Source organism: Hyla sarda, chromosome 1, assembly GCF_029499605.1.
Source record: "Hyla sarda isolate aHylSar1 chromosome 1, aHylSar1.hap1, whole genome shotgun sequence".
NCBI classification, from domain to species: domain Eukaryota; kingdom Metazoa; phylum Chordata; class Amphibia; order Anura; family Hylidae; genus Hyla; species Hyla sarda.
The window spans coordinates 616,050,697-616,074,498 of NC_079189.1; the positions used below are offsets into that span (position 1 = coordinate 616,050,697).

At 49.6% G+C, this 23,802-nt stretch overlaps 1 protein-coding gene across 1 annotated transcript in view; it reads left to right on the forward strand.

The window, feature by feature from the left end:
• Window positions 1–21,032: 21,032 nt before the first annotated feature.
• Window positions 21,033–23,802, forward strand: part of LOC130299185 (uncharacterized) — a 36,767-nt gene continuing 33,997 nt past the window's right edge. The window contains exon 1 of the mRNA XM_056551403.1: window positions 21,033–21,172. The gene's annotated coding sequence lies outside the window, so the exon portion shown is untranslated. The remainder of the gene's footprint in view (window positions 21,173–23,802) is intronic.

Genomic DNA, 23,802 nt, shown 5'->3' on the forward strand with positions numbered 1-23,802 from the left:
CCCATGCACCTTGTCATCCTCCCCTTCATATATAGAGATCATTCCCAGTATGAGATTTATTCCCCTGTAGTATATACATCCCCAGCCCATGCACCGTGTCATCCTCCCCTTCACATATAGAGATCATCCCCAGTATGAGATTTATTCCCCTGCAGTCTATACATCCCCAGCCCATGCACCTTGTCATTCTCCCCTTCACATATAGAGATCATCCCCAGTATGAGATTTATTCCCCTGCAGTCTATACATCCCCAGCCCATGCACCTTGTCATCCTCCCCTTCATATATAGAGATCATCCCCAGTATGAGATTTATTCCCCTGCAGTCTATACATCCCCAGCCCATGTACCTTGTTATCCTCCCCTTCATATATAGAGATCATCCCCAGTATGAGATTTATTCCCCTGCAGTCTATACATCCCCAGCCCATGCACCTTGTCATCCTCCACTTCTTATATAGAGATCATCCCCAGTATGAGATTTATTCCCCTGCAGTCTATACATCCCCAGCCCATGCACCTTTTCATCCTCCCCTTCACATATAGAGATCATCCCCAGTATGAGATTTATTCCCCTGCAGTCTATACATCCCCAGCCCATGCACCTTGTCATCCTCCCCTTCACATATAGAGATCATCCCCAGTATGAGATTTATTCCCCTGCAGTCTATACATCCCCAGCCCATGCACCTTGTTATCCTCCCCTTCATATATAGAGATCATCCCCAGTATGAGATTTATTCCCCTGTAGTCTATACATCCCCAGCCCATACACCGTGTCATCCTCCCCTTCACATATAGAGATCATCCCCAGTATGAGATTTATTCCCCTGCAGTCTATACATCCCCAGCCCATGCACCTTGTCATCCTCCCCTTCATATATAGAGATCATCCCCAGTATGAGATTTATTCCCCTGCAGTCTATACATCCCCAGCCCATGCACCTTGTTATCCTCCCCTTCACATATAGAGATCATCCCCAGTATGAGATTTATTCCCCTGCAGTCTATACATCCCCAGCCCATGCACCGTGTCATCCTCCCCTTCACATATAGTGATCATCCCCAGTATGAGATTTATTCCCCTGCAGTCTATACATCCCCAGCCCATGTACCTTGTTATCCTCCCCTTCATATATAGAGATCATCCCCAGTATGAGATTTATTCCCCTGCAGTCTATACATCCCCAGCCCATGCACCTTGTCATCCTCCCCTTCACATATAGAGATCATCCCCAGTATGAGATTTATTCCCCTGCAGTCTATACATCCCCAGCCCATGTACCTTGTCATCCTCCCCTTCATATATAGAGATCATCCCCAGTATGAGATTTATTCCCCTGCAGTCTATACATCCCCAGCCCATGCACCGTGTCATCCTCCCCTTTATATATAGAGATCATCCCCAGTATGAGATTTATTCCCCTGCAGTCTATACATCCCCAGCCCATGCACCTTGTCATCCTCCCCTTCAAATATAGAGATCATCCCCAGTATGAGATTTATTCCCCTGCAGTCTATACATCCCCAGCCCATGCACCTTGTCATCCTCCCCTTCATATATAGAGATCATCCCCAGTATGAGATTTATTCCCCTGCAGTCTATACATCCCCAGCCCATGCACCTTGTCATCCTCCCCTTCATATATAGAGATCATCCCCAGTATGAGATTTATTCCCCTGCAGTCTATACATCCCCAGCCCATGCACCTTGTCATCCTCCCCTTCACATACATCTTCTCTGTCTTCTTTCAGTGGAGACCTGCGTCCTCACAAGACAAAACGGGGAGGAGAGATGAGGAGCTGTGTACAGAGCAGGGGGAGGGGAGATGAGGAGCTGTGTACAGAGCAGGGGGAGGGGAGATGAGGAGCGGTGTACGTCCTCTCTCTCCCCCTGCTCTGACTTCTTTCTCTCATGCATCCTTCTCTCCTCTCCTGCATCCTTCAGGAGGGGGAGATGAGGGGGTGTGGTTTCTTTCTCTCATGCACACCTGCGTCCTCCAGGAGGGGGATATGAGGGGGCGTGGCTTCTTTCTCTCATGCACACCTGCGTCCTCCAGGAGGGGGATATCAGGGGGCGTGGCTTCTTTCTCTCATGCACACCTGTGTCCTCCAGGAGGGGTATATGAGGGGGCGTGGCTTCTTTCTCTCATGCACACCTGCGTCCTGCAGGAGGGGTATATGAGGGGGCGTGGCTTCTTTCTCTCATGCACACCTGCATCCTCCATGAGGGGGCGTGGTTTATTTCTCTCATGCAGACCTGCATCCTCCAGGAGGGGGTGTGGCTTCTTTCTCTCATGCACACCTGTGTCCTCCAGGAGGGGGAGATGAGGGGGTGTGGCTTCTTTCTCTCATGCACACCTGCGTCCTCCAGGAGGGGTATATGAGGGGGCGTGGCTTCTTTCTCTCATGCACATCTGCGTCCTCCTGGAGGGGGAGATTAGGGGGCGTGATTTCTTTCTCATGCACACCTGCGTCCTCCAGGAGGGGTATATGAGGGGGCGTGGCTTCTTTCTCTCATGCACATCTGCATCCTCCAGGAGGGGGAGATTAGGGGGCGTGGCTTCTTTCTCTCATGCACACCTGCGTCCTCCAGGACGGGTATATGAGGGGGCGTGGCTTTTCTCTCATGCACATCTGCGTCCTCCAGGAGGGTGAGATGAGGGGGCGTGGCTTCTTTCTCTCATGAACACCTGCGTCCTCCAGGAGGGGGAGATTAGGGTGCGTGGCTTCTTTCTTTCATGCACACCTGCGTCCTCCAGGAGGGGTATATGAGGGGGCGTGGCTTCTTTCTCATGCACACCTGCGTCCTCCAGGAGGGGTATATGAAGGGGCGTGGCTTCTTTCTCTCATGGACACCTGCGTCCTCCAGGAGGGGTATATGAGGGGGCGTGACTTCTTTCTCTCATGCACACCTGCGTCCTCCAGGAGGGGTATGTGTGGGGGCATGGCTTCTTTCTCTCATGCACACCTGCGTTCTCCAGGAGGGGGAGATGAGGGTGCGTGGCTTCTTTCTCTCATGCACACCTGCGTCCCTCAGGAGGGGGATATGAGGGGGCGTGGCTTCTTTCTCTCATGCACACCTGCGTCCTCCAGGAGGGGGAGATGAGGGGTGTGGCTTATCTCTCATGCACACCTGCGTCCTCCAGGAGGGGGAGATGAGGGGGCGTGGCTTCTTTCTCATGCACATCTGCGTCCTCCAGGAGGGGGAGATGAGGGGTGTGGCTTATCTCTCATGCACATCTGCGTCCTCCAGGAGGGGGAGATGAGGGGGCGTGGCTTCTTTCTCATGCACATCTCCGTCCTCCAGGAGGGGGAGATGAGGGGTGTGGCTTATCTCTCATGCAGTTCTGAAAGAACAGAGAAAAAAAAAGCCATGTGGACAACAGTCAGAGATCCAACACAGAACAACAGAACTTCCTGGCCCACAAACAGGTAAGAAAAAAAGACAAATGCTACACAAACATATAATACATGTCAATTGCAAAAAACATGAACATTAAAAGAAGATGCAATATAGCCAAAAATCTTAACCACTGGAGTACCCCTTTAACAACAATGGACGTAAATGTACATCCTGGTCTACTGGTACTTAGCGCACTAGTCCTGTCCTGGGTTCAGTCCTGTCCTGTTTTCCGTCCTGTCCTGGGTTCTGTCCTGTTTTCCGTCCTGTCCTGTTTTCCGTCCTGTCCTGGGTTCTGTCCTGTCGTGGGTTCTGTCCTGTTCTGTCCAGTCTTGTTTTCCGTCCTGTCCTGTTTTCCGTCCTGTCCTGGGTTCTGTCCTGTTTTCCGTCCTGTCCTGTTTTCCGTCCTGTCCTGGGTTCTGTCCTGTCGTGGGTTCTGTCCTGTTCTGTCCAGTCTTGTTTTCCGTCCTGTCCTGTTTTCCGTCCTGTCCTGTTTTCCGTCCTGTCCTGTTTTCCGTCCTGTCCTGTTTTCCGTCCCGTCCTGGTTTCTGTCCTGTCCTGGGTTCTGTCCCATCCTGGGTTCAATCCTGTCCTGGGTTCAGTCCTGTCCTGTTTTCCGTCCTGACCTGGGTTCCGTCTCGTCCTTGGTTTTGTCCCGTCCTGGGTTCAGTCCTGTCCTGTTTTCCGTCCTGTCCTGGGTTCCGTCTCGTCCTGGGTTCTGTCCTGTCCTGTTTTCTGTCCTGTTTTACATCCTTTCCTGGGTTCTGTCCTGTCCGGTTTTCCGTCCTGTCCTGGGTTCTGTCTTGTCCTGGGTTCAGTCCTGTCCTGTTTTCCGTCCTGTCCTGTTTTCCGTCCTGTTTTGGGTTCTGTCCTGTTTTCAGTCCTGTCCTGGGTTCAGTCCTGTCCTGTTTTCCATCCCGTCCTGGGTTCTGTCCCGTCCTGGGTTCAGTCCCGTCCTGGATTCAGTCCCGTCCTAGGTTCTGTCCCGTCCTGGGTTCTTTCCTGTCCTGTTTTCCGTCCTGTCCTGGGTTCTGTCTCGTCCTTGGTTCAGTCCTGTCATGTTTTCCATCCTGTCCTGGGTCCTGTCCGGAGTTCTGTCATGTCCTGTTTTCTGTCCTGAGTTCTGTCCTGTCCTGAGTTCTGTCCTGTCCTGGGTTCTGTCTCGTCCTGTCCTGGGTTCAGTTCTGTCCTGTTTTCCGTCCTTTCCTGGGTTCAGTTCTGTCCTGTTTTCCGTCCTTTCCTGGGTTCAGTCCTGTCCAGTTTTCCGTCCTTTCCTGGGTTCAGTCCTGTCCTGTTTTCCGTCCTTTCCTGGGTTCAGTCCTGTCCTGTTTTCCGTCCTTTCCTGGGTTCAGTCCTGTCCTGTTTTCCGTCCTTTCCTGGGTTCAGTCCTGTCCTGTTTTCCGTCCTTTCCTGGGTTCAGTCCTGTTCTGTTTTCCGTCCTTTCCTGGGTTCTGTCCCATCCTGTTTTCCGTCCCGTCCTGTTTTCCGTCCTTTCCTGGGTTCTGTCCTGTCCTGTTTTCCGTCCTGTCCTGAGTTCTTGAGTCATGCACGGCAGGTTTCGGCTGCTATCAACAGCTGGGGACCCGCCTGTAATGGCGGACATCAGTGATCGCGCTGATGACCACCATTAACCCCTCAGATGCCGTGATTAATACAGATCATGGCAACTGCGGCTATTGTAATAGCTGATCTGATCGCCCGAGGCTTGGCCGCCGGCATCAGATCAGCTAAGATGGCGACCAGGGGTCCCCTCACCTACCTCTACTGCTCTCCCTGGGTCTTCTGCACAGATCTGCCTTCCAGCAGACCAGAGTGGAAGATCGCCGATAATACTGATTGTTACGCCGAGCGCTCCGGGTCCCCGCTCCTCCCCGGAGCGCTCGCTTCTCTCTCGCTACCGCAGCGCTCCGGGCAGCTCCACTGACCCGGTGCGCTGCGATACCGTCTCCAGCCGGGATGCGATTCGCGATGCGGGTAGCGCCCGCTCGCGATGCGCATCCCGGCTCCCGTACCTGACTCGCTCTCCGTCTGTCCTGTCCCGGCGCGCGCGGCCCCGCTCCCTAGGGCGCGCGCGCGCCGGGTCTCTGCGATTTAAAGGGCCACTGCGCCGCTGATTGGCGCAGTGGTTCCAATTAGTGTGTTCACCTGTGCACTTCCCTATATCACCTCACTTCCCCTGCACTCCCTCGCCGGATCTTGTTGCCATTGTGCCAGTGAAAGCGTTTCCTTGTGTGTTCCTAGCCTGTGTTCCAGACCTCCTGCCGTTGCCCCCGACTACGATCCTTGCTGCCTGCCCCGACCTTCTGCTACGTCCGACCTTGCTTCTGTCTACTCCCTTGTACCGCGCCTATCTTCAGCAGTCAGAGAGGTTGAGCCGTTGCTAGTGGATACGACCTGGTCACTACCGCCGCAGCAAGACCATCCCGCTTTGCGGCGGGCTCTGGTGAATACCAGTAGTAACTTAGAACCGATCCACTAGCACGGTCCACGCCAATCCCTCTCTGGCACAGAGGATCCACCTCCTGCCAGCCGGCATCGTGACAGTAGATCCGGCCATGGATCCCGCTGAAGTACCTCTGCCAGTTGTCGCTGACCTCACCACGGTGGTCGCCCAGCAGTCACAACAGATAGCGCAACAAGGCCAACAGCTGTCTCAACTGACCGTGATGCTACAGCAGCTACTACCACAGCTTCAGCAATCATCTCCTCCGCCAGCTCCTGCACCTCCTCCGCAGCGAGTGGCCGCTTCTGGTCTACGACTATCCTTGCCGGATAAATTTGATGGGGACTCTAAATTCTGCCGTGGCTTTCTTTCCCAATGTTCCCTGCACTTGGAGATGATGTCGGACCAGTTCCCTACTGAAAGGTCTAAGGTGGCTTTCGTAGTCAGCCTTCTGTCTGGAAAAGCTCTGTCATGGGCCACACCGCTCTGGGACCGCAATGACCCCGTCACTGCCTCTATACACTCCTTCTTCTCGGAAATTCGAAGTGTCTTTGAGGAACCTGCCCGAGCCTCTTCTGCTGAGACTGCCCTGTTGAACCTGGTCCAGGGTAATTCTTCCGTTGGCGAGTACGCCGTACAATTCCGTACTCTTGCTTCAGAATTATCCTGGAATAATGAGGCCCTCTGCGCGACCTTTAAAAAAGGCCTATCCAGCAACATTAAAGATGTTCTGGCCGCACGAGAAATCCCTGCTAACCTACATGAACTCATCCATCTTGCCACTCGCATTGACATGCGTTTTTCCGAAAGGCGTCAGGAGCTCCGCCAGGATATGGACTTTGTTCGCACAAGGCGTTTTTTCTCCCCGGCTCCTCTCTCCTCTGGTCCCCTGCAATCCGTTCCTGTGCCTCCCGCCGTGGAGGCTATGCAGGTCGACCGGTCTCGCCTGACACCTCAAGAGAGGACACGACGCCGCATGGAGAATCTCTGCCTGTACTGTGCCAGTACCGAACACTTCCTGAAGGATTGTCCTATCCGTCCTCCCCGCCTGGAAAGACGTACGCTGACTCCGCACAAAGGTGAGACAGTCCTTGATGTCTACTCTGCTTCTCCACGTCTTACTGTGCCTGTGCGGATATCTGCCTCTGCCTTCTCCTTCTCTACTATGGCCTTCTTGGATTCCGGATCTGCAGGAAATTTTATTTTGGCCTCTCTCGTCAACAGGTTCAACATCCCAGTGACCAGTCTCGCCAGACCCCTCTACATCAATTGTGTAAACAATGAAAGATTGGACTGTACCATACGTTTCCGCACGGAGCCCCTTCTAATGTGCATCGGACCTCATCACGAGAAGATTGAATTTTTGGTCCTCCCCAATTGCACTTCCGAAATCCTCCTTGGACTACCCTGGCTTCAACTCCATTCCCCAACCCTGGATTGGTCCACTGGGGAGATCAAGAGTTGGGGGCCCTCTTGTTTCAAGGACTGCCTAAAACCGGTTCCCAGTACCCCTTGCCGTGACTCTGTGGTTCCCCCTGTAACCGGTCTCCCTAAGGCCTATATGGACTTTGCGGATGTTTTTTGCAAAAAACAAGCTGAGACTCTACCTCCTCACAGGCCTTATGATTGTCCTATTGTCCTCCTCCCGGGCACTACTCCACCCCGGGGCAGAATCTATCCTCTGTCCGCCCCAGAGACTCTTGCTATGTCGGAGTACATCCAGGAAAATTTAAAAAAAAGGCTTTATCCGTAAATCCTCCTCTCCTGCCGGAGCCGGATTTTTCTTTGTGTCCAAAAAAGATGGCTCTCTACGTCCTTGCATTGACTACCGCGGTCTTAATAAAATCACGGTAAAGAACCGCTACCCCCTACCCCTCATCTCTGAACTCTTTGATCGCCTCCAAGGTGCCCACATCTTTACCAAACTGGACTTAAGAGGTGCTTATAATCTCATCCGCATCAGAGAGGGGGATGAATGGAAAACGGCATTTAACACTAGAGATGGACACTTTGAGTATCTGGTCATGCCCTTTGGCCTGTGCAACGCCCCTGCCGTCTTCCAAGACTTTGTTAATGACATTTTTCGTGATCTCTTATACTCCTGTGTTGTTGTATATCTGGACGATATCCTGATTTTTTCTGCCAATCTAGAAGAACACCGCCAGCATGTCCGTATGGTTCTTCAGAGACTTCGTGACAATCAACTTTATGCCAAGATAGAGAAATGTCTGTTTGAATGCCAATCTCTTCCTTTCCTAGGATACTTGGTCTCTGGCCAGGGACTACAAATGGATCCAGACAAACTCTCTGCCGTCTTAGATTGGCCACGCCCCTCCGGACTCCGTGCTATCCAACGTTTTTGTCACGATGCCGGCTGGCAGGTAGTGGACCCTCTGTGCCAGAGAGGGATTGGCGTGGACCGTGCTAGTGGACCGGTTCTAAGCCACTACTGGTTTTCACCAGAGCCCGCCGCAAAGCGGGATGGTCTTGCTGCGGCGGTAGTGACCAGGTCGTATCCACTAGCAACGGCTCACCTCTCTGGCTGCTGAAGATAGGCGCGGTACAAGGGAGTAGGCAGAAGCAAGGTCGGACGTAGCAGAAGGTCGGGGCAGGCAGCAAGGATCGTAGTCAGGGGCAACGGCAGAAGGTCTGGAAACACAGGCAAGGAACACACAAGGAACGCTTTCACTGGCACTAAGGCAACAAGATCCGGCAAGGGAGTGCAAGGGAAGTGAGGTAATATAGGGAAGTGCACAGGTGAAAACCCTAATTGGAACCACTGCGCCAATCAGCGGCGCAGTGGCCCTTTAAATCGCAGAGACCCGGCGCGCGCGCGCCCTAGGGAGCGGGGCCGCGCGCGCCGGGACAGAACAGACGGGGAGCGAGTCAGGTAGGGGAGCCGGGGTGCGCATCGCGAGCGGGCGCTACCCGCATCGCGAATCGCATCCCGGCTGGCAGCAGGATCGCAGCGCCCCGGGTCAGAGGACGTGACCGGAGCGCTGCAGCGGAGGGAGTGAAGCGAGCGCTCCGGGGAGGAGCGGGGACCCGGAGCGCTCGGCGTAACAGTTTTTTGGGGTTCGCCAATTATTACAGGCAATTTATTCCACATTTTTCCACCGTTGTGGCCCCTATCGTGGCTTTAACCAAAAAAAATGCCAATCCCAAGTCTTGGCCTCCTCAAGCGGAAGACGCCTTTAAACGGCTCAAGTCTGCCTTTTCTTCGGCTCCCGTGCTCTCCAGACCTGACCCATCTAAACCCTTCCTATTGGAGGTTGATGCCTCCTCTGTAGGAGCTGGAGCGGTCCTTCTACAAAAAAATTCTTCCGGGCATGCTGTTACTTGTGGTTTTTTTTCTAGGACCTTCTCTCCGGCGGAGAGGAACTACTCCATCGGGGATCGAGAGCTTCTAGCCATTAAATTAGCACTTGAGGAATGGAGACATCTGCTGGAGGGATCAAGATTTTCAGTTATTATTTACACCGATCACAAGAACCTCTCCTATCTCCAGTCTGCCCAACGGCTGAATCCTCGCCAGGCCAGGTGGTCTCTGTTCTTTGCCCGATTTAATTTTGAAATTCACTTTCGGCCTGCCGATAAGAACATTAGGGCCGATGCTCTCTCTCGTTCCTCGGATGCCTCGGAAGTTGAACTCTCTCCGCAACACATCATTCCTCCTGACTGTCTGATCTCCACTTCTCCAGCCTCCATCAGGCAGACTCCTCCAGGAAAGACCTTCGTCTCTCCACGCCAACGCCTCGGAATCCTCAAATGGGGTCACTCCTCCCATCTCGCAGGTCATGTGGGCATCAAGAAATCTGTGCAACTCATCTCTCGCTTCTATTGGTGGCCGACTCTGGAGACGGATGTCGTGGACTTTGTGCGAGCCTGCACTGTCTGTGCCCGGGATAAGACTCCTCGCCAGAAGCCCGCTGGTTTTCTTCATCCTCTGCCTGTCCCTGAACAGCCTTGGTCTCTGATTGGTATGGATTTTATTACAGACCTACCCCCATCCCGTGGCAACACTGTTGTTTGGGTGGTCGTTGATTGATTCTCCAAGATGGCACATTTCATCCCTCTTCCTGGTCTTCCTTCAGCGCCTCAGTTGGCTAAACAATTTTTTGTACACATTTTTCGTCTTCACGGGTTGCCCACACAGATAGTCTCGGATAGAGGCGTCCAATTCGTGTCAAAATTCTGGAGGGCTCTCTGTAAACAACTCAAGATTAAATTAAACTTTTCTTCTGCATATCATCCTCAATCCAATGGACAAGTAGAAAGAATTAACCAGGTCCTGGGTGATTATTTACGACATTTTGTTTCCTCCCGCCAGGATGATTGGGCAGATCTTCTACCATGGGCCGAATTCTCGTATAACTTTAGAGTCTCTGAATCTTCCTCCAAATCCCCATTTTTCGTGGTGTACGGCCGTCACCCTCTTCCCCCCCTCCCTACTCCCTTGCCCTCTGGTTTGCCCGCTGTAGATGAAGTGACTCGTGATCTTTCCACCATATGGAAAGAGACCCAAGATTCTCTTTTACAGGCTTCATCTCGCATGAAAAAGTTTGCCGATAAGAAAAGAAGAGCTCCCCCCATTTTTGCTCCCGGAGACAAGGTATGGCTCTCCGCTAAATATGTCCGCTTTCGTGTCCCCAGTTACAAACTGGGTCCACGCTATCTTGGTCCTTTCAAAGTCTTGTGCCAAATTAATCCTGTCTCTTACAAACTTCTTCTTCCTCCTTCTCTCCGTATTCCTAATGCCTTTCATGTCTCTCTTCTTAAACCACTCATCATCAACCGTTTCTCTCCCAAATTAGTTTCTCCCACTCCTGTCTCCGGTTCTTCTGACGTCTTCTCAGTGAAAGAGATACTGGCCTCCAAGACGGTCAGAGGAAAAAGGTTCTTTTTAGTGGACTGGGAGGGCTGTGGACCTGAAGAGAGATCCTGGGAACCTGAGGACAACATCCTAGACAAAAGTCTGCTCCTCAGGTTCTCAGGCTCTAAGAAGAGGGGGAGACCCAAGGGGGGGGGGTACTGTTACGCCGAGCGCTCCGGGTCCCCGCTCCTCCCCGGAGCGCTCGCTTCTCTCTCGCTACCGCAGCGCTCCGGGCAGCTCCACTGACCCGGTGCGCTGCGATACCGTCTCCAGCCGGGATGCGATTCGCGATGCGGGTAGCGCCCGCTCGCGATGCGCATCCCGGCTCCCGTACCTGACTCGCTCTCCGTCTGTCCTGTCCCGGCGCGCGCGGCCCCGCTCCCTAGGGCGCGCGCGCGCCGGGTCTCTGCGATTTAAAGGGCCACTGCGCCGCTGATTGGCGCAGTGGTTCCAATTAGTGTGTTCACCTGTGCACTCCCTATTTATACCTCACTTCCCCTTCACTCCCTCGCCGGATCTTGTTGCCATTGTGCCAGTGAAAGCGTTTCCTTGTGTGTTCCTAGCCTGTGTTCCAGACCTCCTGTCGTTGCCCCTGACTACGATCCTTGCTGCCTGCCCCGACCTTCTGCTACGTCCGACCTTGCTTCTGCCTACTCCCTTGTACCGCGCCTATCTTCAGCAGTCAGAGAGGTTGAGCCGTTGCTAGTGGATACGACCTGGTTACTACCGCCGCTGCAAGACCATCCCGCTTTGCGGCGGGCTCTGGTGAAAACCAGTAGTGACTTAGAACCGATCCACTAGCACGGTCCACGCCAATCCCTCTCTGGCACAGAGGATCCACTACCTGCCAGCCGGCATCGTGACACTGATCAGTGCTATGCCTATGTACAGCACTGAACAGTATTATCAATCTAATGATTGCTATAGATAGTCCCCTATGGAGACATAATAGGTTAAAACTAAAAGTTTAAAAAAATTTAGCAATTTGTATAATCCCCTCCCCCAATAAAAATTGAAATCATCCTTTTTCCCATTTTACAAAAAAAAAGCGCAATAAATAATAATTATTTAACATATTTGGTATCGCCGCGTGTGTAAATGTCCGATCTATCAAAATATATTGTTAATGATCCCGTACGGTGAACGGCGTAAACGTAACATAAAATAATAATAATAAGTGATCAAATAGTCATATATACACAAAAGTGATACATAAAAAAAACTACAGATCATGATGCAAAAAAATGAGCCCGCATACAGTCGCATATACGGAAAAATGTAAAAGTTGTAGGGATACAAAATTGGGGCGATTTAAAAAAAAATTGTAAAAAAATAAAAAAAAGTGAGATTTTTTAAAAGCGGTACAATAATTGAGAAGTATGTAAAGATGGGGATCATTTTAATCGTATTGACCCACAGAATTAAAAAATATGTCATTTTTACTGTTAGGTGTACAGTGTGAAAAAAAAAAACTACAAAATCTGCAAAATTACGGCTTTCATTTAAATTTCCCCACACAAATAAAAAAAAATTTGGGTTCGCCGTAACATTTTATGGTAAAATGAGAGGTGTCACTGCAAAGAGGTGTCACTGCTACTACAATTGGTTGCACAACAAACAAGTCCTTATATGGGTCTGTGGATGGAAATATAAAAAGACATGGATTTTAAAAGGCGAGGAGGAAAACACGAAAACGCTAAAATAAAATTGGCCTGGTCCTTAAGGAGTTAAACTCCACCTATAACTTTATAATTTTTCCGTATACGCGGCTGTTGGAGGGTCATTTTCTTGCGCCGTGTTCTGTCGTTTTTATTGGTACCATTTTTCTGTATATTTGTCTTTTCGATCCCTTTTTTTCAGAGGTGTGATGTGACCGAAAATCTGCCATTTTGGACTTTGGTATTATTTTACGTTTATGCCGTTCATCGTACGGGATCATAAACATCATATTTTAATATTTCCGACATTTACGCACGCGGCGACACCACATATGTTTATTTATTTTGTAAAACATTTTTTATATAAAAAAAGGGAAGTTTTAGTTTTTATTGGGGGAGGGGCTTATTGACTTTTATTAAAACTTCCCCCCACCCACTTTTTATGTTTCCATAGGAGACTATTTATAGGGATCTATATTGATCAGTGCTATACATATGCACAGCACTGATCTGTGTTATCTGTCACAGGAGAGGAGAAGATCGCAGCAGGTGGGTGGAGCTCCGGCGGCCATCTTTACACATCGGACCCCTGTGATTGTGCTGCGGGTGGGCCGATGAGTCTTTATATGCCCCCCCCCCCCCCCAGTACTTATTGAAGAGTATATGGTGGATGTGAGCACAGCTCTGGGGTCTCTTCATGCGCCCATGGAGAATGAATAGAGTGCGGGGATGGACCGCGGGGTCCACCTATGACCACCTGCAGGGGCCCCGGCTCTCTGATTGGAGGACGTTCTTCAGGCTGCACGCCAGGATGGTTATGGGTGGGGCCCCGCAGTCCATCTTATGTGAGATATCAGGTACAAATGGTCAAACTGAGCCGGGATATACGAGGAGTCATAGAGGAGACCTCGAAAGAAGGAGGTGAGAACTACAACTCCCAGCATGTCCAGGCTGTTATTATGTGATATCAGAGGAGAGAACTACAACTCCCAGCATGTCCAGACTGTTATTATGTGATATCAGAGAGGAGAGAACTACAACTCCCAGCATGTCCAGACTGTTATTATGTGATATCAGAGGAGAGAACTACAACTCCCAGCATGTCCAGACTGTTATTATATATCAGAGGAGAGAACTACAACTCCCAGCATGTCCAGACTGTTATTATGTGATATCAGAGAGGAGAGAACTACAACTCCCAGCATGTCCAGACTGTTATTATGTGATATCAGGAGAGAACTACAACTCCCAGCATGTCCAGACTGTTATTATGTGATATCAGAGAGAACTACAACTCCCAGCATGTCCAGACTGTTATTATGTGATATCAGAGGAGAACTACAACTCCCAGCATGTCCAGACTGTTATTATGTGATATCAGAGGAGAGAACTACAACTCCCAGCATGTCCAGACTGTTATTATGTGATATCAGAGGAGAGAACTACAACTCCCAGCATGTCCAGACTGTTATTATATGATATCAGAGGAGAGAACTACAACTCCCAGCATGTCCAGACTGTTATTATATGATATCAGAGGAGAGAACTACAACTCCCAGCATGTCCAGACTGTTATTATGTGATATCAGAGGAGAGAACTACAACTCCCTGCATGTCCAGACTGTTATTATGTGATATCAGAGGAGAGAACTACAACTCCCAGCATGTCCAGACTGTTATTATGTGATATCAGGAGAGAACTACAACTCCCAGCATGTCCAGACTGTTATTATGTGATATCAGAGGAGAGAACTACAACTCCCAGCATGTCCAGACTGTTATTATGTGATATCAGAGGAGAGAACTACAACTCCCAGCATGTCTAGACTGTTATTATGTGATATCAGAGGAGAGAACTACAACTCCCAGCATGTCCAGACTGTTATTATGTGATATCAGGAGAGATAACTACAACTCCCAGCATGTCCAGACTGTTATGTGATATCAGAGGAGAGAACTACAACTCCCAGCATGTCCAGACTGTTATGTGATATCAGAGGAGAGAACTACAACTCCCAGCATGTCTAGACTGTTATTATGTGATATCAGAGGAGAGAACTACAACTCCCAGCATGTCCAGGCTGTTATTATATGATATCAGAGGAGAGAACTACAGCTCCCAGCATGTCCAGACTGTTATTATGTGATATCAGAAGAGAACTACAACTCCCAGCATGTCTAGACTGTTATTATGTGATATCAGAGGAGAGAACTACAACTCCCAGCATGTCCAGACTGTTATTATGTGATATCAGAGGAGAGAACTACAACTCCCAGCATGTCCAGACTGTTATTATGTGATATCAGAGGAGAGAACTACAACTCCCAGCATGTCCAGACTGTTATGTGATATCAGAGGAGAGAACTACAACTCCCAGCATGTCCAGACTGTTATTATGTGATATCAGAGGAGAGAACTACAACTCCCAGCATGTCCAGACTGTTATTATGTGATATCAGAGGAGAGAACTACAACTCCCAGCATGTCCAGACTGTTATTATGTGATATCAGGAGAGAACTACAACTCCCAGCATGTTCAGACTGTTATTATGTGATATCAGGAGAGAACTACAACTCCCAGCATGTCCAGACTGTTATTATGTGATATCAGAGGAGAGAACTACAACTCCCAGCATGTCCAGACTGTTATTATGTGATATCAGAGGAGAGAACTACAACTCCCAGCATGTCCAGACTGTTATTATGTGATATCAGAGGAGAGAACTACAACTCCCAGCATGTCCAGACTGTTATTATGTGATATCAGAGGAGAGAACTACAACTCCCAGCATGTCCAGACTGTTATTATGTGATATCAGGAGAGAACTACAACTCCCAGCATGTTCAGACTGTTATTATGTGATATCAGGAGAGAACTACAACTCCCAGCATGTCCAGACTGTTATTATGTGATATCAGGAGAGAACTACAACTCCCAGCATGTCCAGACTGTTATTATGTGATATCAGAGGAGAGAACTACAACTCCCAGCATGTCCAGACTGTTATGTGATATCAGAGGAGAGAACTACAACTCCCAGCATGTCTAGACTGTTATTATGTGATATCAGAGGAGAGAACTACAACTCCCAGCATGTCCAGACTGTTATGTGATATCAGAGGAGAGAACTACAACTCCCAGCATGTCCAGACTGTTATGTGATATCAGAGGAGAGAACTACAACTCCCAGCATGTCCAGACTGTTATTATGTGATATCAGAGGAGAGAACTACAACTCCCAGCATGTCCAGACTGTTATTATGTGATATCAGAGAACTACAACTCCCAGCATGTCCAGACTGTTATTATGTGATATCAGAGGAGAGAACTACAACTCCCAGCATGTCCAGACTGTTATGTGATATCAGAGGAGAGAACTACAACTCCCAGCATGTCCAGACTGTTATGTGATATCAGAGGAGAGAACTACAACTCCCAGCATGTCCAGACTGTTATTATGTGATATCAGAGGAGAGAACTACAACTCCCAGCATGTCCAGACTGTTATTATGTGATATCAGAGGAGAGAACTACAACTCCCAGCATGTCCAGACTGTTATTATGTGATATCAGAGGAGAGAACTACAACTCCCAGCATGTCCAGACTGTTATTATGTGATATCAGAGGAGAGAACTACAACTCCCAGCATGTCCAGACTGTTATTATGTGATATCAGGAGAGAACTACAACTCCCAGCATGTCCAGACTGTTATGTGATATCAGAGGAGAACTACAACTCCCAGCATGTCCAGACTGTTATGTGATATCAGAGGAGAGAACTACAACTCCCAGCATGTCCAGACTGTTATTATGTGATATCAGAGGAGAGAACTACAACTCCCAGCATGTCCAGACTGTTATTATGTGATATCAGGAGAGAACTACAACTCCCAGCATGTCCATACTGTTATTATGTTATATCAGAAGAGAGAACTACAACTCCCAGCATGTCCAGACTGTTATTATGTGATATCAGAGGAGAGAACTACAACTCCCAGCATGTCCACTGTTATTATGTGATATCAGAGGAGAGAACTACAACTCCCAGCATGTCCACTGTTATTATGTGATATCAGAGGAGAGAACTACTACTCCCAGCATGTCCAGACTGTTATTATGTGATATCAGAGGAGAGAACTACAACTCCCAGCATGTCCAGACTGTTATTATGTGAGATCAGAGGAGAGAACTACAACTCCCAGCATGTCCAGACTGTTATTATGTGATATCAGAGGAGAGAACTACAACTCCCAGCATGTCCAGACTGTTATTATGTGATATCAGAGGAGAGAACTACAACTCCCAGCATGTCCAGACTGTTATTATATGATATCAGAGGAGAGAACTACAACTCCCAGCATGTCCAGACTGTTATTATGTGATATCAGAGAACTACAACTCCCAGCATGTCCAGACTGTTATTATGTGATATCAGAGGAGAGAACTACAACTCCCAGCATGTCCAGACTGTTATTATGTGATATCAGAGGAGAGAACTACAACTCCCAGCATGTCCAGACTGTTATTATGTGATATCAGAGGAGAGAACTACAACTCCCAGCATGTCCAGACTGTTATTATGTGATATCAGAGGAGAGAACTACAACTCCCAGCATGTCCAGACTGTTATTATGTGATATCAGGAGAGAACTACAACTCCCAGCATGTCCAGACTGTTATTATATGATATCAGAGGAGAGAACTACAACTCCCAGCATGTCCAGACTGTTATTATGTGATATCAGAGGAGAGAACTACAACTCCCAGCATGTCCAGGCTGTTATTATGTGATATCAGAGGAGAGAACTACAACTCCCAGCATGTACAGACTGTTATGTGATATCAGAGGAGAACTACAACTCCCAGCATGTCCAGACTGTTATTATGTGATATCAGAGGAGAGAACTACAACTCCCAGCATGTCCAGACTGTTATGTGATATCAGAGGAGAGAACTACAACTCCCAGCATGTCCAGACTGTTATTATGTGATATCAGAGGAGAGAACTACAACTCCCAGCATGTCCAGACTGTTATTATGTGATATCAGGAGAGAACTACAACTCCCAGCATGTCCAGACTGTTATTATGTGATATCAGAGAGAACTACAACTCCCAGCATGTCCAGACTGTTATTATGTGATATCAGAGGAGAACTACAACTCCCAGCATGTCCAGACTGTTATTATGTGATATCAGAGGAGAGAACTACAACTCCCAGCATGTCCAGACTGTTATTATGTGATATCAGAGGAGAGAACTACAACTCCCAGCATGTCCAGACTGTTATTATATGATATCAGAGGAGAGAACTACAACTCCCAGCATGTCCAGACTGTTATTATGTGATATCAGAGGAGAGAACTACAACTCCCTGCATGTCCAGACTGTTATTATGTGATATCAGAGGAGAGAACTACAACTCCCAGCATGTCCAGACTGTTATTATGTGATATCAGGAGAGAACTACAACTCCCAGCATGTCCAGACTGTTATTATGTGATATCAGAGGAGAGAACTACAACTCCCAGCATGTCCAGACTGTTATTATGTGATATCAGAGGAGAGAACTACAACTCCCAGCATGTCTAGACTGTTATTATGTGATATCAGAGGAGAGAACTACAACTCCCAGCATGTCCAGACTGTTATTATGTGATATCAGGAGAGATAACTACAACTCCCAGCATGTCCAGACTGTTATGTGATATCAGAGGAGAGAACTACAACTCCCAGCATGTCCAGACTGTTATGTGATATCAGAGGAGAGAACTACAACTCCCAGCATGTCCAGACTGTTATTATATGATATCAGAGGAGAGAACTACAACTCCCAGCATGTCCAGACTGTTATGTGATATCAGAGGAGAGAACTACAACTCCCAGCATGTCTAGACTGTTATTATGTGATATCAGAGGAGAGAACTACAACTCCCAGCATGTCCAGGCTGTTATTATATGATATCAGAGGAGAGAACTACAGCTCCCAGCATGTCCAGACTGTTATTATGTGATATCAGAAGAGAACTACAACTCCCAGCATGTCTAGACTGTTATTATGTGATATCAGAGGAGAGAACTACAACTCCCAGCATGTCCAGACTGTTATTATGTGATATCAGAGGAGAGAACTACAACTCCCAGCATGTCCAGACTGTTATTATGTGATATCAGAGGAGAGAACTACAACTCCCAGCATGTCCAGACTGTTATGTGATATCAGAGGAGAGAACTACAACTCCCAGCATGTCCAGACTGTTATTATGTGATATCAGAGGAGAGAACTACAACTCCCAGCATGTCCAGACTGTTATTATGTGATATCAGAGGAGAGAACTACAACTCCCAGCATGTCCAGACTGTTATTATGTGATATCAGGAGAGAACTACAACTCCCAGCATGTTCAGACTGTTATTATGTGATATCAGGAGAGAACTACAACTCCCAGCATGTCCAGACTGTTATTATGTGATATCAGAGGAGAGAACTACAACTCCCAGCATGTCCAGACTGTTATTATGTGATATCAGAGGAGAGAACTACAACTCCCAGCATGTCCAGACTGTTATTATGTGATATCAGAGGAGAGAACTACAACTCCCAGCATGTCCAGACTGTTATTATGTGATATCAGAGGAGAGAACTACAACTCCCAGCATGTCCAGACTGTTATTATGTGATATCAGGAGAGAACTACAACTCCCAGCATGTTCAGACTGTTATTATGTGATATCAGGAGAGAACTACAACTCCCAGCATGTCCAGACTGTTATTATGTGATATCAGAGGAGAGAACTACAACTCCCAGCATGTCCAGACTGTTATTATGTGATATCAGAGGAGAGAACTACAACTCCCAGCATGTCCAGACTGTTATTATGTGATATCAGAGGAGAGAACTACAACTCCCAGCATGTCCAGACTGTTATTATGTGATATCAGAGGAGAGAACTACAACTCCCAGCATGTCCAGACTGTTATTATGTGATATCAGAGGAGAGAACTACAACTCCCAGCATGTCCAGACTGTTATTATGTGATATCAGAGGAGAGAACTACAACTCCCAGCATGTCCAGACTGTTATTATGTGATATCAGAGGAGAGAACTACAACTCCCAGCATGTCCAGACTGTTATTATGTGATATCAGAGGAGAGAACTACAACTCCCAGCATGTCCAGACTGTTATTATGTGATATCAGAGGAGAGAACTACAACTCCCAGCATGTCCAGACTGTTATTATGTGATATCAGAGGAGAGAACTACAACTCCCAGCATGTCCAGACTGTTATTATGTGATATCAGAGGAGAGAACTACAACTCCCAGCATGTCCAGACTGTTATTATGTGATATCAGAGGAGAGAACTACAACTCCCAGCATGTCCAGACTGTTATTATGTGATATCAGAGGAGAGAACTACAACTCCCAGCATGTCCAGACTGTTATTATGTGATATCAGGAGAGAACTACAACTCCCAGCATGTTCAGACTGTTATTATGTGATATCAGGAGAGAACTACAACTCCCAGCATGTCCAGACTGTTATTATGTGATATCAGAGGAGAGAACTACAACTCCCAGCATGTCCAGACTGTTATTATGTGATATCAGAGGAGAGAACTACAACTCCCAGCATGTCCAGACTGTTATTATGTGATATCAGAGGAGAGAACTACAACTCCCAGCATGTCCAGACTGTTATTATGTGATATCAGAGGAGAGAACTACAACTCCCAGCATGTCCAGACTGTTATTATGTGATATCAGGAGAGAACTACAACTCCCAGCATGTTCAGACTGTTATTATGTGATATCAGGAGAGAACTACAACTCCCAGCATGTCCAGACTGTTATTATGTGATATCAGAGGAGAGAACTACAACTCCCAGCATGTCCAGACTGTTATTATGTGATATCAGAGGAGAGAACTACAACTCCCAGCATGTCCAGACTGTTATTATGTGATATCAGAGGAGAGAACTACAACTCCCAGCATGTCCAGACTGTTATTATGTGATATCAGAGGAGAGAACTACAACTCCCAGCATGTCCAGACTGTTATTATGTGATATCAGAGGAGAGAACTACAACTCCCAGCATGTCCAGACTGTTATTATGTGATATCAGAGGAGAGAACTACAACTCCCAGCATGTCCAGACTGTTATTATGTGATATCAGAGGAGAGAACTACAACTCCCAGCATGTCCAGACTGTTATTATGTGATATCAGAGGAGAGAACTACAACTCCCAGCATGTCCAGACTGTTATTATGTGATATCAGAGGAGAGAACTACAACTCCCAGCATGTCCAGACTGTTATTATGTGATATCAGAGGAGAGAACTACAACTCCCAGCATGTCCAGACTGTTATTATGTGATATCAGAGGAGAGAACTACAACTCCCAGCATGTCCAGACTGTTATTATGTGATATCAGAGGAGAGAACTACAACTCCCAGCATCCCTCTGGCTCCAGCTCTCTCACAGCTGCTGACAACTCATAGGAGGGAAAACCCAGAATTCATCTCCGTACAAACCCCGCCCCCTCATGTCACATGACCATCCTTACAGGTTTTTTTTTATCCAGCGGAGGGGAGGAGCGGACGCAGAGTTGCAGGAACACAAGTCTGCCCCTCCCACACCACTATCGTCTCCACTGCTCAGCCCCGCCCCCTCATATGACGTCATCACAGGTCCTTCACTGTTTTCCGGTCCCATATACAGAGCGGGTCCTGGTGGGTGGTCGGTGCTGTCGTCTCTTGTTGTCTCTGTTATCAGCCAGCAGTGAGGTAAGGTCACATGGACGATTTGCTGTGATGTTCAGTCTGGTGGAGTCACGTGTCCCCTGTGGAGGTTCCCGCGCATTGTAGGGATCTGCTCCATGTGGGAGAATAGAAGGTGTCCGGCCGGGGGTCCTCTCCTCACCTGACAGTAGGGGGCGCTGTGCATGCCGGGCCCTGCAGTTACCTAGGAGACCAACCCTGCCCAGAGTGTCCAGCCCTAATACTGATCAGAGGAGGGGCCCGGGGTCTATTACAGGTCAGAGGATGGGCCCGGGGTCTATTACAGGTCAGAGGAGGGGCCCGGGGTCTATTACAGGTCAGAGGAGGGGCCCGGGGTCTATTACAGGTCAGAGGAGGGGCCCGGGGTCTATTACAGGTCAGAGGAGGGGCCCGGGGTCTATTACAGGTCAGAGGAGGGGCCCGGGGTCTATTACAGGTCAGAGGAGGGGCCCGGGGTCTATTACAGGTCAGAGGAGGGGCCCGGGGTCTATTACAGGTCAGAGGAGGGGCCCGGGGTCTATTACAGATCAGAGGAGGGGCCCGGGGTCTATTACAGGTCAGAGGAGGGGCCCGGGGTCTATTACAGGTCAGATCAGAGGAGGGGCCCGGGGTCTATTACAGGTCAGAGGAGGGGCCCGGGGTCTATTACAGGTCAGAGGAGGGGCCCGGGGTCTATTACAGGTCAGAGGAGGGGCCCGGGGTCTATTACAGGTCAGATCAGAGGAGGGGCCCGGGGTCTATTACAGGTCAGAGGAGGGGCCCGGGGTCTATTACAGATCAGAGGAGGGGCCCGGGGGTCTATTACAGATCAGAGGAGGGGCCCGGGGTCTATTACAGGTCAGAGGAGGGGCCCGGGGTCTATTACAGGTCAGAGGAGGGGCCCGGGGTCTATTACAGGTCAGATCAGAGGAGGGGCCCGGGGTCTATTACAGGTCAGAGGAGGGGCCCGGGGTCTATTACAGATCAGAGGAGGGGCCCGGGGGTCTATTACAGATCAGAGGAGGGGCCCGGGGGTCTATTACAGATCAGAGGAGGGGCCCGGGGGTCTATTACAGATCAGAGGAGGGGCCCGGGGTCTATTACAGGTCAGAGGAGGGGCCCGGGGTCTATTACAGGTCAGAGGAGGGGCCCGGGGTCTATTACAGGTCAGAGGAGGGGCCCGGGGTCTATTACAGGTCAGAGGAGGGGCCCGGGGTCTATTACAGGAGGGGCCCGGGGTCTATTACAGGTCAGAGGAGGGGCCCGGGATCTATTACAGGTCAGATCAGAGGAGGGGCCCGGGATCTATTACAGGTCAGAGGAGGGGCCCGGGGTCTATTACAGGTCAGATCAGAGGAGGGGCCCGGGATCTATTACAGGTCAGATCAGAGGAGGGGCCCGGGATCTATTAAAGGTCAGAGGAGGGGCCCGGGGTCTATTAAAGGTCAGAGGAGGGGCCCGGGGTCTATTACAGGTCAGAGGAGGGGCCCGGGGTCTATTACAGGTCAGATCAGAGGAGGGGCCCGGGGTCTATTACAGGTCAGAGGAGGGGCCCGGGGTCTATTACAGGTCAGAGGAGGGGCCCGGGGTCTATTGCAGGTCAGAGGAGGGGCCCGGGGTCTATTACAGGTCAGAGGAGGGGCCCGGGGTCTATTACAGGTCAGAGGAGGGGCCCGGGGGTCTATTACAGGTCAGAGGAGGGGCCCGGGGTCTATTACAGGTCAGAGGAGGGGCCCGGGGGTCTATTACAGGTCAGAGGAGGGGCCCGGGGGTCTATTACAGGTCAGAGGAGGGGCCCGGGGTCTATTACAGGTCAGAGGAGGGGCCCGGGGTCTATTACAGGTCAGAGGAGGGGCCCGGGGTCTATTACAGGTCAGAGGAGGGGCCCGGGGTCTATTACAGATCAGATCAGAGGAGGGGCCCGGGGTCTATTACAGATCAGATCAGAGGAGGGGCCCGGGGTCTATTACAGGTCAGAGGAGGGGCCCGGGGTCTATTACAGATCAGAGGAGGGGCCCGGGGTCTATTACAGGTCAGATCAGAGGAGGGGCCCTGGGTCTATTACAGGTCAGAGGAGGGGCCCTGGGTCTATTACAGGTCAGAGGAGGGGCCCGGGGTCTATTACAGGTCAGAGGAGGGGCCCTGGGTCTATTACAGGTCAGAGGAGGGGCCCTGGGTCTATTACAGGTCAGAGGAGGGGCCCGGGGTCTATTACAGGTCAGAGGAGGGGCCCGGGGTCTATTAAAGGTCAGAGGAGGGGCCCGGGGTCTATTACAGGTCAGATCAGAGGAGGGGCCCGGGGGTCTATTACAGGTCAGAGGAGGGGCCCGGGGGTCTATTACAGGTCAGAGGAGGGGCCCGGGGGTCTATTACAGGTCAGAGGAGGGGCCCGGGGTCTATTACAGGTCAGAGGAGGGGCCCGGGGTCTATTACAGGTCAGAGGAGGGGCCCTGGGTCTATTACAGGTCAGAGGAGGGGCCCGGGGGTCTATTACAGGTCAGAGGAGGGGCCCGGGGTCTATTACAGGTCAGATCAGTGTTCAGAAGAAATGTTTCACATCCGTAGGACAGGAGAATACGGTTCAGATCGGTATCAGCCACTCAGGAATCAAGGAGTCCGTGTTGGTTAATAAAGCTATACAGTTTTATATTAAGGAG